We start from the raw sequence: 13,352 nt of genomic DNA, 5'->3' as shown, positions 1-13,352 counted from the left end.
CTGACACTGGGTCTGGTGTTGGTTGTTCGGCTGGTTCTGGTTCTGGGACTGGTTCCGTCTGGGTCTCTGGGACGGGATCCACTACTGCTGTTGCAGACATTGGCCTGGGGTCCGGGTCCATCACCTCTGACCGGGTCCTGATAGAAGTTTCCGGAACAGAGCTAGGCCTCACGGCTTGTTTAGCCTGGCTGCGGGTGACCGTTCCCACCCTCTTGGCCTGCTTCACATGATTGGCCAAGTCTTCCCCCAACAGCATGGGGATGGGATAATCATCATAGACTGCAAAAGTCCACGTTCCTGACCAGCCCTTGTACTGGACAGGCAACTGGGCTGTAGGCAAATTGAAAGAGTTGGACTTGAAGGGTTGAATCGTCACTTGGATCTCTGGGTTGATTAAATTGGTGTCCACTAAGGAAGCATGGATAGCTGACACTTGTGCTCCGGTGTCCCTCCATGCGGTGACCTTCTTCCCGCCCACACTCACAGTTTCCCTCCGCTCCAAGGGTATCTGGGAGGTATCTGGGCCTGTGGACCTCTGGTGTGATTCCGGTGCAATGAACTGTAATCTGTTGGGGTTCTTGGGGCAGTTGGCCTTTACATGCCCCAGCTCGTTACATTTAAAACATCGTTCAGCTGGCGGGTCACTGGGGCGAGGTGGGTTGCTGGAGAACGGGGTGGTGGGACGATAAGGGGTCTGGAGGGTTCTTTGGGAGGTAGGTGGGGCTTTGGGCGGCCCCCGGTAATAGGGTGTGGTCTGGGGTGGTCCCTTCTGGTCTCCGCTCCAACTGCGACCAGTTTTCTTCTTCTCTGCCACCTCCACCCATCTGGCTCCAATCTCTCCTGCCTCGATTACAGTTTTGGGCTTCCCATCTAGGCTGTATCTTTCTATTTCCTCAGGAACACCCTCTAAGAATTGTTCCATTTGCATTAGGAAGGGCAAATTTACTGGAGATTCAACACTTGCTCCTGATATCCAGGCATCCCAATGTTTCACAACATGGTAGGCATGTCGGGTAAATGACACGTCTGGTTTCCACCTTAGGGCTCTGAACCTCCGACGAGACTGCTCGGGTGTTATCCCCATTCTGACTCTCGCCTTGGATTTAAACAGTTCATACTTGTTCATGTGTTCTTTAGGCATTTCAGCTGCCAACTCAGCTAAGGGTCCACTGAGCTGCGGCCTCAGCTCTACCATGTATTGGTCAGTAGAGATGTTGTACCCAAGGCAGGCCCTTTCGAAGTTTTCTAGGAAGGCCTCAGTATCATCGCCTGCCTTGTAGGTGGGGAACTTTCTGGGATGGGAAGTGGTACTTGGAGAAGGATTACTAGGGTTTGTTGGGATATTCTAGTGAGCCTTTATGTTCTCCATCTCCTCCACATACTTCCTCTCTTTTTCCTTCTCCAGTTCTTTGTCCCTTGCTTCCATAGCTCTCCTGTGAGTAGCCGCTTGGTGTTGTTCTGCCTCTCTCGCTTGTTCCTTCTTCAGCCGCATGAGTTCTATCTGTCTTTCATGTTCCCTTTGTCTTTCCGCCGCCTGAAATCTGGCTAATTCCAGCTTGTGTCGAGCCATGGATTTTGTCATTCTAACCTCTCTGTTTTAACTAACTTTACACCCAAAGTTTAGAAATAAACAAAACTTGGCTGTAAAATTTTGCTGTGCTGGAATAGAATACCTATTCTCTGATAGTGATTGTCAGCCTACAGAAAAAGCCAATTCCCTTGTCTCTGCTCTGGGCCCAAATCAAAGCAAAAAACCTCCAACTACTTGGAAACCTGCTTACCAGCAGCCCAACGGAAAAAAAAATTTCCTTTTCAAACCTGTGCTCCTTGTAAAACAAAAAAATCAAAATCCTAAAAAAAAAAAAAATCCTGCCCTTTTTGTCTCCAGGAAAATGGGTAGAACACCGCCCTCCCTATTTACTTTTAGGGGGAAAAAAAAACAAAAAACCTCTGGGTTGGAAGACTGAGAATTTCCCTGCAGGAGTTAAGTACCCTGCCTCCAGGCAAAGAAAACCTGCAATTCACAAAGATAATCCCCTTTTGTCTCAGCTCTGGCTCCAAAGCAGAGAGAAAACAAGCTGCTTTCCCAGCAGCTCCAAAGGAAAAAAAAATCCTTTTAAAAATCTGTATTTCTAGTTCAAAAAATCTCAACTGGATCTCAAAATGATTTCAGGTTAATCCCACCACTATGCCACCATGTCAAGGTTCCTCCCCCACTCTGAACTCTAGGGTACAGATATGGGGACCTGCAAGAAAAACTTCCTAAGCTTGTCTTTACCAGCTTAGGTCAAAACTTCCCCAAGGTACAAAATATTCCACCTTTTGTCCTTGGATTGGCCGCTACCACCACCAAACTAATACTGGTTACTGGGGAAGAGCAGTCACAGGTTTTTTGATATGCCCTGAAGTTTGTCAGATGTTTATTTGCAAAAACTTTGTAGTAAGGGTGAGTCAGCTGTCTTGCTGAATACAACATTAAATATTATGGAATACATGATGCAGCTCTTCTCTGTTTTACATTTTCTTAATCAGTATTTCTAAGCTGATTTTATATTTTAAATGTACTCTCAAGCCTTCATTAAGTAATCATTCCAGATTACTACATATTTAACTCACTGAAACAAAGACATTATTTTAAATTAATCAATCACAGAGGTTTATTGTGTTCATAACAATGTTCATTGCTTTTAGAAAAAGGGAACACTAATTTACTTTGTGTGATCTCTGTAACAATAGACATGTTTATGAAATTTCACCAACTTTAAAAAATATGTTTCCAAAGATTTTAGGCATAACAAAGGATTTTATATCTTACTAGGTACTGATTTTGCTGGAGAGATCTCTTAAAACTAGTTCATCAGATAGTCCAAGGTAAAGAAAGGGAAACTCTTTGTCCAGCTATCTGGAAGGAAAGGGGTGTTCTCCCTTTAAAGGTTCTCTTCAACGTGGGAGGGGAAAGAGGTGTGTGGGAAGGGGAAAAGGGATGGGGAGAAAGGACAGGAAGGCTTTGGAAGCAAGGTTTTTTTACTATAGTAATTCAAATTAAAATGTACATTTTAGATAAGGGTGGTCTTTTGAAGGATTTATTTAAAAAACTATACGTCTGAAGATCCAAGTATTTAAGGCTAAAGATGATTGTGCATCTAAAAATCTATGCAAGGATTTCTTAAGAGATGTGATTTTATAATCTTCACCAACTCACTAATGAAATATTTTTAAAGCAAATTTTAAACTAAGGTCCTGTAGCCCAACATGTTCTGAATAAACATTACAGAAATGCACAACTGTTTTTGTCAGTAAATTCATAAACTGACAGTATACACCTGTGGGTTGGCAAATGCCTGTTAAAGGGCTTCATTACCACTTGAATGGCTCTTTAACAGTTTCAATGTTGTGCAAATAGGTCTGGAAGGCTTTTTCATTTTTAAGTTACTAGGGGCTTGTCTACGCTTACATTTTATAGCGCTCTAACTTGCTGGCTCAGGAGTGTGAAAAATCACACCCCCCCTCCCCAAGTGCAGCAAGTCTGAGTGCTTTAAAGCGCTAGTGTAGATAGGCTCCAAGTGCTGGGAGCCAGGCTCCAAGTGCTGGGAGCCGCGCTCCCAGCACTCGGAGCTAATCCCCTTGTGGAGATGGATTACCAGGAGTGCTCGCGCGCGACCACACTCGCACTTCAAAGTGCTGCCATGGGAGCATTCCCGCGACAGCGCTTTGAAGTTTCCAGTGTAGCCATGCCCTAGGTCTCCTCCGGAGGAAGACTCACCAGGCTGCAGCAGCCTGCTGCATGGGAGCCTGCAGGAAGGGTCAGAACAGGGATAGGACGAGCCGGGAGGGGGTGGACACTAAAATCCAGGGTGCCCCAAATTTTCAGTTGCCCTACGCAGCCACATATGCTGCGTATGCCTAAGGATGGCCCTGTGTAGCTAGGATGGCACATGTGGGTGGGCCCCAGCTTGGGGTGGGTGGGCAATGATGTGGGGTAGGAGCGATCAGGAACATGTCTCCCCTCCTCCAGCCAGCCTTGCAGGGGGGAATAGATGCTCTGGCCAGGGCCCCTGGAAAAATGGGAGGGCCCGGAAAAATATGCCACCGCTCCCGCCTGGGGCTCGGGGCTTGCCCTGCTCTGCTCGATGCTCCAGCCCAGGAGCAGGGTTGGGGGCTTACCCCGCTCTACCCTCCCAGTGCTCCAGCAGGGAGCAGGATCGGGGCACGAGGGCTTGCCCTGCTATGCCCACCCAGCGCTCCCACTGGGGAATGGGGTTGGGGGCTTGCCCAGCTTTGCCTGGCGCTCCAGCCAGGGAGCAAGATCAGGGGCTTGCCCTGCTCCGCCCTACCCACCTGGCACACCAGCAGGGGCACAGGATCAGGGCACAGGGGTTTGCCCCTCTCTGGTGCTCCAGTTGGGGAGCAGGGGTCGGGGGCTTGCAAGCCCCCACACCCTGACCCCTGCTCCCCGGCTGGAGCACCAGACAGGAGGAGTGGGGCAAATGCTGGGGTGGGAGCAGAGGTGGGGCTGAGGGTGTGTGCCTGGGTGCTAAGTGGGTGGGCCACAGCTCACCCAGTCCCACCAGTGGCTACGCTCCTGTTCCCACTTAAACTAAGAGCTTTTTATCACTCTAATTAATCCTCACTATTCTGATCCTTCAAGTTTATATAGAATATTATCATGTTCCCCCTTAAGTCTTGAACTTGCAAATACTTATACACAAGCTTTACTTTAAACAGGGTATGGGGCTCAACAGGGTTCACTGGGTTAGTCTCTAAGGTGCCACAAGTCCTCCTTTTCTTTTTGCGAATACAGACTAACACGGCTGCTACTCTGAAACCTGGGTGAAACTTAGTGGCCTGGGATATGTAGGTGGTCAAACTAGGTGATCTAATGGTTTCCTCTGGCCTTAAACGCTATGAATCTGTTGAAGTTAATGTGACTACTCACCAACTTGAAGTTAAACACCTGCATAAACATTTGCAGCACACTGGGCTTTGGTCAGTTCTTAGCCAGCTTATGCTTATTTAACATTTTCAATATTTCATCTGATATAAAGCTTTTAGCATTAGCCTTATTTGTTGTTCTTCTCTTAAGTGCATGTCATTTGGCAATATCTTTATAGTATTGACACACCCAGAACTGAAAGCTCTTTATCAAGTGGTTAATTCCCCACAATGTTTTGCTTGTCCCCCATGTGCTGTGCTAGGCTGTTGCATAGATCACCACATTCACATGTGTTCTAGGAAAGCTTCCTTTAACTGTCCCCTAATAAAACACCTGCATTTCCAAGGTTTTGCTGCTTTCTGATAATGTTATTGGATCATTTAGTGGGGTCAGCCACCTCCCATGCACCCTGCTAATAATTTCTCCCTCAAATGGCTTCTTAAACTCTTAAACTTACTTGCTCATTCACCATCCCATCTCAAGGGTCCAAGTTTAGTCACATAAATAAAGCTCCAAAATAAAACTCAAAGTCCCTAAACACAGTCCATCAGTTTTATTCTCTTACCAGGTCACTTCCAGACTTTTCTTGCCTGCTATCTCAGTAAGGAAACACTACACCTTAGATCTCTCTGTGGGAGCCAACTCATTCCTAGCAGTCTCTAATTCACTCTACTCCCAAGCCTTCCAGCCTAGGTCCTTTCCTGCTTTGACAGGCTGTACCTGTTTGGAGCCTCAGGGCTTGGGCTCTAGCTCCCTGGGAGCAAGCTCTTCCCTTCAACAGCTTATGGGTTCCTGCACTTTCCCAACCCTCCCCCACTTCTACAACCACCTGCTGCCCTTATAGGGAATTACCTGATCGGATCCAGGTATGCCTCCTTAATAATCTGGGTTGGCTGGCCGCAGGCTCTCCAGCCCTTAAGGGGCAAGCCGCCCTGTTGCAGGCCAGAATGTGACAAGAGTACAAAGAGATGCAAGGGAGTAGCAATCTTTCCTACACAGTTAGGGGGGCTAACCAGACACTGAGTCCAGAAATGTACGAATAAATGAGGTACTTGCAGCATAGCTGGTGGGTTGGGAATGGATGGACACTTGACTCCCCCTTTCTTACTCACTGGCCAGAGTATCTGAGCTATCTTATGTTGTGGAGGCAATAATTTATTGATGGTACAGGTCAATGGTAAATTACTACCTGCTCAGGAGCAAGGAGGGAGCAGGGAAGAAATTATGACTCACGGGGATGTCTCTCAGTGAATTCCTGGCTTCGCTGAATCTCTTGACAAAACTTTGACCATTGACTTCAAGAGGTACAGGATTTTACTAAGTGTCTCCTGGAACTTCTCATAAGGGCATGCATCTTAAAGTATCACCTCTTGCTCAGGGCTGTACCCAAATTTACAATCTAAGCTAATATGTTCCGAGTTATTAAACTCACAGAATAAAACACTTTTGGCCCTGTGCATTTAATGTAGGTATCTTAGAATAAATCTTGATATTTTTAATACTTCAGTTAATGAATACTGAAAAAAGATTATTTTAGGCCTACAACACTTAAGCATAGACACATTAAGGGCAGGGTGGGTAGAAACCAACAGCAGTAGGCCTCACTTTAAAATAACAGACCAAAATCAATACAAATGTTTGCATTTCATTGTTTTCCATATGATTTATGACTGTATTTTTCACCTCTCTCTATTCAACAAAAAAGCAGAGAGGAAAGTCATTAGATTAGAGAAACATAAAAAAGTATTCTTTACCATGTTGTTTTATTGTATTAGTTAACTCCTGACAAACCTGGGGCTTATTCATAACCTAATGCATGGGGAATTTAATAACATAACTCCTGTTAACTCTAATGGAAGTTAAGCACATTAACTCCCTGTGGAATGAATGGAGACTCAATTTTCATATTTCAGTTTACATGTTGATGCACCACCAAGTCATTTCACACAGATTGCTGAACACCCGTCAGATGCTAAGAAGTTACTGTCACTACCAACCATTTAGGTGTGTCAATGCCTGTGTTCACTAAAAGGAGTTTATCTGGTTACTGGAAGTGATTGATTAAAGGATTAGAAAACATGCCTTATAGTGATAGATTCAAGGAGTTCAATTTATTTAGCTAAACAAATAAAAGATTAAGGGGTGACTTTATCACAGGCTATAAGTACCTGCAGGGGGAACAAATATTTAATAATGGGCTCTTCAGTCTAACAGAAAGGTATAACATGATCCAACAGCTGGAAGTTGAAGCTAGACAAAGTCAGACTGGAAGTAAGGCATACATTTTTAACAGTGAATAATTAATCATCGGAACAAATTACCAAGATTTGAGGTGGATTCTCCATCACGGACAATTTTTAAATCAAAACTAGATATTTTTCTAAAATATCTGCTCTAGGAATTATTTTGGGGATGTTTTTTGTCCTGTGCTACACAGGAGGTCAGACTAGATAATCACAATGGTCCCTTCTGGCCCTGGAATCTATGATTCTCATAAAATAGTTATAAAATCCTTCTGGATTATATGTTTTGAACATGTCTATTGTTTCCTATAAAATCAGAGTATATTATATACTCTGGAGTGGCTGAAGAGTAAGGCTTACTGCTTTCTCTTGGGAGTAGTTACATCACCAGTAGAGAATCCCTCCTTTTGATATATATCTCATTCTACAAATAGTGTTTTGAAGCTAGTGAGCTCACAGACACAGTACTGTCAGCCCTAGTAATGTTAAATCAAGTCTTATTATATTTGGTGTTTTTCTTAGAGCCCCAGCTCTTGGAATCATGTGATTCTATAAGAATCTCAGTTTATTTAAATTAAAGTTCTAGCTTTCTTGGTTGTGGAGAAAAGCTTGACAACATTAACACTAAAATGTCAAATGGCAAATAAAAAGCACCTGACACTTATTGTATTTAAAAGTCTCATGGTTTTTAAGACAATCTCATGATTATACGGAGCTTGACTCATAATTTTTGAACACTTGATTTTGGCAGTACTGCAGACACAATGACCCTGATTTTCAGTTGCTCTATTCCCATGCTGAGTGCAGGTGTGAAAGGGTGTGGGAGTGGGTAAAGGTAGCTTTACATCAGCTTTGCATTCCCCATAGTGTGAGAAGCAGAGAAAAGTGGGTAGACAGTCTGCTATGCTGCGTGCACTTAACCCCATGGGACAAACTCTGTCCTCGGTTACCCTAGAGTAACTGTATTGACTTCAGTGGATTTTCATCCGTGTATACGATCAGAATTTTGTCCCTAATTCTCCTTTCTAAGAGTATGAATTTATTAAACGTATGTGTGATGGGTTGGACCCCTTGGGAAGTCACTTGATGTGCTGAGATACCACTGAGTCTACTTGTTCTGCCAGCATGGGCCCCCTTTTACCTGTGTTGCTGAGCCAGATTCTTAAAACCTCCTCCAACACACACACAGGTAGGGACACACCCAGCTGCAGATCAGCTCTGGGAAGACTCAGTTTAAGGGACTCGCTCCAGCACTCAGATGGCCACCTCACTTGGAGTACAGGCCCACAGATATATTATATTCGCCTCTTCTCTCAATGTCAAAGAAGGTATGCACAATTTCTCAACCCCCCCCCCAGTTAGAAATCACATAAACTGGGTTATATTATAAGCCAGAAATAAATTTATTAACTATAACAGGTGTATTTTAAGTAGTTAAGGAGGTAGCAGACAGAACAAGGCAGATTACTAAGAAAATAAAACAGAGCATGCAAACTAAGCTTAATACACTAAAGAAACAGGTTACATGTGGGTTTTCACCCTAAATGTGGTTCTAATAATCTTCTTCACAGGCCAGATGCCCTTCCAGCCTTGGCCCAGTACTTTCACCATGTTCAGTCTTATTTGTTTCCATCCGTCATCTTAGGTGGGGTAGCAGGGGAGAACTGATGACCTGGATTACCTCACTCCCCACCCTTAAATAGGATTTGCATAAAGTGGGAGTCCTTTGTTTCCTAGTTTGACACCTCCCTCACTTACAGTGGAAAGTTGCAAGAAGTCCCAGGTAATGTTTTAGCATCAGGTGACAAGACCACCTGACTCTATAGGGCCCTCGTAGCCATTCTTCACAGGCAGACTCACACGTTCACAGGAAGACTAAGCTCTTTTACAGTCCATTGTCCTTGTTGATGGGCCATCCGCCCTGTCTGGCTTTTCCATTGTTGTACAGTAACTCCCCACTTAACATCCTCTCGCTTAACGTTGTTTCGATCTTACGTCCCCGATCAATTACAGAACATGCTCCATTTAAAATTGTGCAATGCTTTTCTATAATGTCGTTTGGCTGCCTGCTTTGTCCACAGCTGGCAACCCCCCTATCAGCTCCCCTATGCCCCCCCACAGCGCCTCCCGCCCGTCGGCATACCCAGCGGACCAGTGCCTTCCCCCTCCTCCCCCTGCCTCCCGAATGCCGCAAACCAGCTGATTGCCACGGGCAGGAGGCAGGGGAGGGAGCGGGGAGGCTATGTGCCAAGTCCTCGCTCCTCCCCCCACCCTCCTGCCCCCTGAACATCGCAAGCCAGCTAATTGCCGTGGGCAGGAGGGGGGAAGAGCAAGGACACGGCATGCGGACTAAAGGGGGGGGGAAGAAGAGGTGGGTTAAGGGTGGGGGCTTGGAGGAAGGGGTGGAGTGAGCGGGCCGAGGGTTGAGCCCCCTGTCCCTGGTGCTTGCAGAGTAGGGGAAGCTGCCCCTGCTGCTGCGCAATGTGCTTCTCCTAGCCTACAGCACCGTCAGATTCCTTGCCTGCCTCAGTATCTCCAGTGCCAGTGGGCTGTGCCTGTGTGGGGTAAGGCGGGGGCACCTCCCAACTATAGTACTGCACTGTACGGCAAAAAAAATTTCCCTGGAACCTAACCCCCTCCCCCCATTTACATTCATTCTTATGGGGAAATTGGATGTGCATTTTCCAGGAACATAACTACAACATTAAGTGAGGAATTACTGTACCTAAAGTGTTGGCAGTGGGCATCACGCAAAGTAGCATAGTTGAAATACAGGTACATAGTCAATATTCCTATTTTCAGATACAGAAATGATAAATGCATACAAATAGGAAAATCACATTGAGTAAATCATAACCTTTCCAATGATATCTCACATGAGCCATTTTGCATAAAGTATATCTCAGTTATGTCATATTTATATCATAAGCATATTTTCATAAAGAATATGGAATGACACATCACAGTATGAATTAAGTAATTTCTAAGTAACCTCTATAATATACTCTCTTTTTCATAGGCACGCATGAAACTGCCTCAGTACACTATTCTGTCATTTTAAGCCATAGTAACTATTATAAACTAACAATATAAAATGGCTGGTTCCCAAACAGTTTTCCTCTTCCTGGCTAAACAATAGTCTCAGGTTTTGTACACACGTACAAGCCAAATGTACTTTTAAAATAATATTGTAGTGAACATCTCAGACCTGAAAAATTCTGAATGTTTGACGACTTATGCAGAGAAAGTGATCAACTTATCCTATATTTTCTGGAATTAACAAGGCTGATACACATGCATTGTACAAAGAGAGAATAGTGTTGCTATTCAGTTGGGTCCCTGAAGCCTAGCTGTTAATATTAATTAAACCAATCGCATTCACTTAGGGATAGATTTTGCAACCCTTACGCAGTTTGATGAGCACTTACTCATCTGAGTAGCCCTACTGAAGTGAGCAAGAGGTAATCTGTATTAATAAGGATTGCGCAATTTACCTTTTTTCGACTTAAAAACTATGGGCCAAATCCTCTCTTTGTTTTTACTCAGTCCTTATGCAGACAAAACTTTTACTGAAGTCACGCATAAATAGCGCTGAGTAAGAACAAATTGACTATCAACCTTCTCCACAAAAATTAATTGTATCTACCAAGGCATCCATTGCAAATATTTTAATAGACCAAAATCCTGTGCTGTGCTTATTCTATCTGGTTTAAAGCACTGCTTGTTTCCTTACAAGAGTTGTCTTTTCTAAGAGATTGTGGTCCTCCTCCTGTGAAGTGTGGAGCATCTCTGGTGAGAATGAAGTCAATGGCAATATAGATGCTCCACACTTCACAGGAGGAGGACCACAATCTCTTAGAAAAGACAACTCTTGTAAGGAAACAAGCAGTGCTTTAAACCAGATAGAATAAGCAACCTGATGCCATGAAATCCTAGCTCAGCACTAAACAAGATCGGGCTGTTAGTAAACAGCACGGATTGACACTATTTACCATTGTCCTATCCCAGCTTCTTACCTCCATATGTATCAGCAGACATCCTGTCTTGCTATCTTCACAACACCAGAGTCTAAACATAACACCATCCTACCAGGATAAAGTAGCATAACAGCATACACTTTTCCTTTTCTTTTCCTCACCAGCAACATTTTACAATAACACACTAATCCTTAATAACATGAGTAATTCATGAATAATAGGGATTGTACCATGATAGACATAATACAGTACATCACTGAAACCGGTATAATGATCACTGTCATGATGAATTCAAGAATGGTGAAAAACCCATAGTACTGTCCACACCCTGTGGAGATCACTGAATATTTCAGAATTATACGATATATCCTGTATTTCTACTATTTTGACTTCAAGTCACACCACCACCTCCTATTTTGGCATGAGGCAAAGCAATTTTGAAATGAAGAAAACAAAAACCAACCTAATCTAGATCGCCATCAATGAGAGAAAATCTGTATTTTTAGGACTTTCCTCTAAGAGTCTTCTGTTCTTGTTAGTACCCATCCAGTAAGATGATATATTTTATACCCTGACATTTTACAATGTAGCTTTTATAGATAATTTCAGGTTATGTTTGTCATAAGATGATATAAAATGTGTAAATAATATACCAAAACAAAAGGCTTACATTTTCTAATCTATTTCAGTCTGCCATTGATTACATTGGACTTTGCAATGGCTGCTGCATCATTTTGAAATTAAATAAGCAAGCAAATAACTAAATTAATCCCAAATATGTAATTTGCCATCATGTTTTTAAGAACAATATAAACTTTCAGATGCCTCCATTTTAGGTTGATTCTTTTCAATGGACATGTCTGACAAGATTAAATCTTTTATTTTGTGACATTTTTAATAATGTACATTTTGGTGTTGACTTCATGTTTTTCTTTATAGGAAAAAAGCTTCCATCAAAATGACTGTAGTAATTAATAACTGTAAGCTCAAACAGAAGACAAATGTATCAGAAATAGCAAAATTATCTAATAGTAGTTGTTTGGAAAAGATTTCTATTGCTTAGGAGGAACTCTTAAGGATCTATAACCAAACCACAATTATTTCTCAAGCAAGCTTTATCATTAAAGGCCAGTTAACCTAGTAATATGTTTGTGTGGCAAAATTCGTTCTCTGAAGCTCATACTAAAATGTATGGAGACTGAATTTTGCCACACAAACATATTATTACTAGCTGCTAGACTGAAAAACCATGGACAACTGCATTAACAGTGTAGCAAGCAGAAATGCCAAAGGAGATACTGACCTTAATTTGACACAGTCCACCCCTTTTCAGTACTGTATAGTTCTTCTTTTTCTCCACAATAACTTCTCTTACATGTGTTGAGCTGCTGAGATTTTTCTTTCCCCTTCTTCAGTACTTACATTATTTTCATTATTCACCCCCACCCCCTTTTAACGATTCTAAAGAGAAAAACAGAATTGTGCTCTGTTTACTCTCAGCAGCTACAGTAAAGCTGGAGAGCTTTTAAGCCCAATTAGTTCTAAATTGTTTGGCTAAATGGCAGTCACACTTCCTGCTATTCTTTCCCAGCTTAGTTTTTCTGCTTCCAGTGGAGGTTTTTCCTTTTCTTGGACTATAAATAGGTCTGCCACTACACAGTATATAACAATAAAGAAGGCAGGAAATATATTTAAACAAAGGAGAGATCTTGTATTTTTGCTATTGAATACTTAAATGTATATAAAACTTTTAGAAGAAGTTTCTTGTTTTTCAGATGCTGTTCTCATCTATATGAGCAGAACATTATTGGTAATAAAATGTTATTAGGATTTCATCCAGATCTATTTCACAGCACAGTGATGGGACATAACAGCATCAGACTTCTTGACCTTACATAGTTTTCTTTAGTTACTAGTATTTCATTTTAATATTAATTTTGCTTATCCTCAAACTCCAGTGAGGGCTTTGTGGGATTAAACAAAGATTTCATGTGGGGATGTTTTAATAAAAGCAAACTAAAATGAACAACACACTGTTTAGGGAATGCTCTAAATTAAGATTCCAAAATGTATATTCTAATAGGTGTAGGAATCACACACCATATCTAATCTTGTGAATTTAGACCAATCCTCCAATTTGTCAAGGTCATTTTTGAATTCCAATGCTATCCTCCAAAGTGCTTGCAACTCCTCCCAGCT

The 13,352-nt window shown here is 42.7% G+C and overlaps 1 protein-coding gene across 2 annotated transcripts in view; it reads right to left on the bottom strand.

The window, feature by feature from the left end:
• Positions 1–12,685, bottom strand: part of RASGRP3 (RAS guanyl releasing protein 3) — a 105,125-nt gene extending 92,440 nt beyond the window's left edge. For both annotated transcript variants that reach the window (XM_084623964.1, XM_084623966.1), the window contains exon 1: positions 12,457–12,685. The gene's annotated coding sequence lies outside the window, so the exon portion shown is untranslated. The remainder of the gene's footprint in view (positions 1–12,456) is intronic.
• Positions 12,686–13,352: the final 667 nt, after the last annotated feature.

Source organism: Lepidochelys olivacea, assembly GCF_965140295.1.
Source record: "Lepidochelys olivacea isolate rLepOli2 genome assembly, chromosome: 3".
In the NCBI taxonomy this organism is placed as follows: Eukaryota; Metazoa; Chordata; order Testudines; family Cheloniidae; genus Lepidochelys; species Lepidochelys olivacea.
Note: the sequence above shows the minus strand (reverse complement) of the source record. Positions and strands in the feature narration are given on the sequence as shown.